Source organism: Hemibagrus wyckioides, linkage group LG16, assembly GCF_019097595.1.
Source record: "Hemibagrus wyckioides isolate EC202008001 linkage group LG16, SWU_Hwy_1.0, whole genome shotgun sequence".
NCBI lineage: Eukaryota > Metazoa > Chordata > Actinopteri > Siluriformes > Bagridae > Hemibagrus > Hemibagrus wyckioides.
In genome coordinates this window covers 23,187,501-23,191,899 of record NC_080725.1, presented here as the reverse complement: position 1 = coordinate 23,191,899, position 4,399 = coordinate 23,187,501, and positions in this window count along the sequence as shown.

Genomic DNA, 4,399 nt, shown 5'->3' with positions numbered 1-4,399 from the left:
TACAGTCCCCTCTGATGTGAGTGAGGTGTCGGTTCGGGGCAGGGACGGGTTGGATCGAGCTGATCAGAATGACGGAGTGGTCGAGGCGGACTCTCCGGTCACGGACGGAGCGGGCGTCTCTCATGCGGGTTCTGTTAGCGCTACGGCGGGAGAACCAGAGACCTTAGAGCCTAACGTGAGTGACAACACCGAGACCGACCCAGTACCCAGTGATGGGGTGAGTAACACTGATACCACTGTTCCCACTGCTCAGGCTGAGCAGGCCTCACCTGAGCCGCATATAGAAATAGAAACTGAAACTGATGTTGGACTGATGATGAGTCAGCACAGTGCTACTGAGAATAATGGTGTTGTCTTACCAGAAAATGCAGACGGCGATGATGGAAACTGAGCTGACCGTTCTCAAAACACCCGTAAAAAGAAAGACAAGAGACAATGACAAAACTGTGAAAGCCTAAAAAAGCAGAAAAGAAGCAGGCAGAAAGTATTAGTGAGCTGGACAGTGAAGAGCCCTCTCCTGACCTCACTGTCTGTGTCACCACTGAGGGTCACTGGGTCGGTAAAAAGTACAACGCGAGTGAAATTAAACACTTTCTTAAGATCACAAAGAACATGAAAATGGTACAGATCAACAAATACTTTCCAGACCTGAACAAACTGCACATTGCCATAAAGCGTCTTATGGGTGAAGGGTGTTTCGAGGACAAAGAGAAAATCAACACCCTGTTAAGTAATGATGATGAGGACACGTCATAGTTCTCTCGGTCCTCACAGACCGCAGACGCCCTTTCCTGTGCTTATTCTTTTCTGTGTGCTCATGCAGGACATTCACATCGCATCCCTGAATGTTAACAGTGCTAGAGACTGCAGGAAGAGAGCAGAACTTTATGAACTAGTGACACAAAAAAGAATAGACGTATTACTTGCACAGGAAACCCATAGTGACGCTAAAAACGTAGTAGATTGGACACAGGAGTGGGCTGGCCCCTTGTTTTTAAGCCACAATACCTCTGTTAGTGGAGGAGTAGCTATTTTGTTTTCAAAGACTTTTAAACCTCTCTCTTACAGCGTGGAAGAGATAGTAGCTGGCAGACTGTTAAAAGTCAGAGCTCTTTTAGAGAACCATGTTATGGTTTTTATCTGTGTGTATGCCCCGGCTTCCCCAGTGGAAAGAATAGCTTTTTTAGATAAATTATGCAATGTTTTAGAAACTTGTGACACAGAGGAGTTTTTATTTGTTGGTGGTGATTTTAACTGTACTTTAGAAAACAGTGACCGCAACCATATAGAGCCACACATGCCTTCAAGAAGAAGACTCCTACACACTGTTGAAAACACGAGTTAAGTGATGTTTGGAGAAATATGCATAAAACTCAAAAACAGTACACCTGGGCTCATGCTGCTGATGGAAAGGTATCATTAGCAAGGTTAGACAGGTTTTATGTTCCAAAGCATCACATGAACACCATAAAAAGTTGTGTTATTAGTCCAGTTGGTTTTTCAGACCACAGCTTGGTTTTATGTGTTTCAGTTTTAAATTGTATTAAACCGAAGAGTTCTTACTGGCATTTTAACACAGTTTTACTGGAATGACCAGCATTTTATAGAGATTTTTACTTTTTCTGGAGAAATTTTAGGAAAGAAAAAGTGCTTTTATTTCTCTGCAACATTGGTGGGATTTTGGGAAAACTCAAATAAAACAGTTGTGTCAACAGTACACTTATAATGTCACAAGGGATTTGGCTCGGTCTATGAAACAACTAGAAGATGAGATAACAGAACTTCAGTTGTTAGCACAGTCCACAGAGAACCAGAACCATATTCAGACCCTCACAGTCAAAAAGAAAAAGTTATCGGACCTCCTTGAGTTTAAAGCACAAGGTGCATTAATAAGGTCACGAGTCCAGAACGCAAAACCAGATGGACGCCTCAAAGTTGTTTTTTAGCCTTGAAAAAAGAATGGACAAAACGTTTTATTCACAGCCTGCGCTCTGAGTCTGGACACCTTTTATCTGATACAGCTGACATTAGGAAAAGGGCGGTTAGTTTTTATGAAAAACTCTATCAATGTGAGTACAGAGAACACACCACAGAACAGAGCTTTTTAGAAGACCTGCCCCGAGTGTCACATGACTCCAATACAGAGCTGAGTGCAGATATAACATCAGCAGAGCTGCACAAAGCATTAATGAGTATGGAGTGTGGCAGAGCGCCTGGCATAGACGGGCTTCCGTCAGAGTTTTATAAGTCTTTCTGGCATGTTTTAAGGGATGACTTACTTGAGGTTTTGAACGACAGCTTGACAAGAGGACTGCTACCATTTAAGTTGTAGGAGAGCAGTCCTCACTCTTTTACCCAAAAAAGGGGACCTGACAGACATAAAGAACTGGAGACCTGTTTCATTGCTTTGTAGTGATTACAAGATGCTGTCTAAAGTTTTAGCTACAAGACTGGGAAGTGTTCTGGAAGAGGTTTTAAACGCAGATCAGACCTACTGCATACCCGGGAGGTCCATATTTGACAACATCTCATTAGTTCGAGACATTTTCAGTGTCTCCAAACTTTTTGGGCTGAATATGGGTTTCATTTCCATAGACCAAGAGAAAGCCTTCGATCGAGTTGAACACAACTACCTTTGGAAAACCCTTAATGCTTTTGGTTTTAGCTCAGATTTTATTTCCAAGGTACAAATTCTATACTGTGACATAGAAAGTGTACTGAAACTCAATGGTGGCTTATGTGCTCCGTTTAAGGTGTGTAGGGGGGTAAGGCAGGGCTGCTCTCTCTCAGGGATGCTTTACACTCTGGCCATTGAACCCTTTCTGAATACGCTAAGAGCTAAGCTGAAAGGTGTCTTAATCCCTGACTGCCCGAACGCTATCCGCCTGTCGGCCTACGCAGATGACGTTGTAATAATGGTCGACAGTCAGAGTGATATAGACATGTTACACAGGGTGTCCAAGGACTTTGGAGCGGTTTCCTCTGCAAAGGTAAACTGGTCTAAGAGCGAGGCTGTTTTAGTCGGCCAGTGGGTAGGCGAGGTACCTAAACTCCCCGGAGGCCTAAGTTGGAAAAGCGAAGGCTTTAAGTATCTAGGCGTGTACCTGGGTAGTGACTCGTTCGCACAGAGAAACTGGGAAGGGGTCATTGAAAAAGTAACTGGTCGCCTAGAAAAGTGGAAGTGGCTGGTGCCTAAAATGTCTTACAGGGGGCGAACGCTAATTATTAACAATCTGGTAGCATCGTCTCTGTGGCATAAAATAGCCTGTATAGACCCTCCTACAGACCTTTTAATGAAAATCCAGTCGATTTTGTTGGACTTTTTTTGGGATAAGTTGCACTGGGTGCCACGCAGCATTTTATACTTACCCAAAGAGGAAGGTGGGCAAGGTCTTATACATTTACAGAGCAGAACTGCAACCTTTCGTTTACAGTTTTTACAGAAGTTTTTATGCGGCTCAAAGTTTTTTAGCTGGAAACAAGTGTCCAGGGCCATTTTAAGATCTTTTGGGCAGATGAGAATGGACAAGGCACTCTTTTTAATGAATCCAGAGAGACTGAACACTGCAAGACTGCCTGCTTTTTATCATAACTTGTTCAGAATCTGGAGACTTTTTAGGGTGCAAAGAACCACAGCCACAGACTCTCTTCACTGGCTACTTCAAGAGCCTCTGGTACACGGAGCACGGCTGGACGTCGGGGACTCTTCACTGTCGCAGTCTCTCCTTGCGTCTGGTGTCACCACCCTCAAACACCTGGTGGACGTCGCTGGACCTCACCTACAGAACGTTGACGGAGTAGCTGCTCGGCTAGGCGTGAGGTCAAAGAGGGCGGTGAGCCAGCTGCTGCGAAAGTGGACTCTGGTCATCTCGCGTGAGGAGAGGGAAATGCTCATGGACTACTCTAGTGGAACTGAAAGCCCCGACTCAGAGGACCCGTTTCCTGAACTTGCACTGTCTGTGGACTGTGGACAGGAAGGCACGGGTCACATTTTGACTGTAAAAATATCACATACATGAACTTTTTTAATGTGACTGGGAAAACGTTTTATAAAGCATGTGTCAAAGCTTTTAATATGCGGTCACTCAGGGGGAGAGTGGACACACCCTGGCGCACTGTCCTCGGTTTGAGTGAGGAAGAGCGTCCAGAGTGGAGGTCACTCTATAAGCCACCATTGCCGAAAAGAACTGGGGATTTACAATGGAGAATTTTACATGGTATTGTTGCGGTCAATGCTTTTATCTCTGTTCTCTGTCCCCAGGCCAGCCACTCGTGTCCCTTCTGTAATCAAAGAGAGACTATCTTTCATGCTTTTACAGAATGTTCCAGACTACAGTCTCTCTTTACCGTTTTACAGAATATTTTTAGTGTTTTTAACGAAAAGTTTTCACTAAAAGTA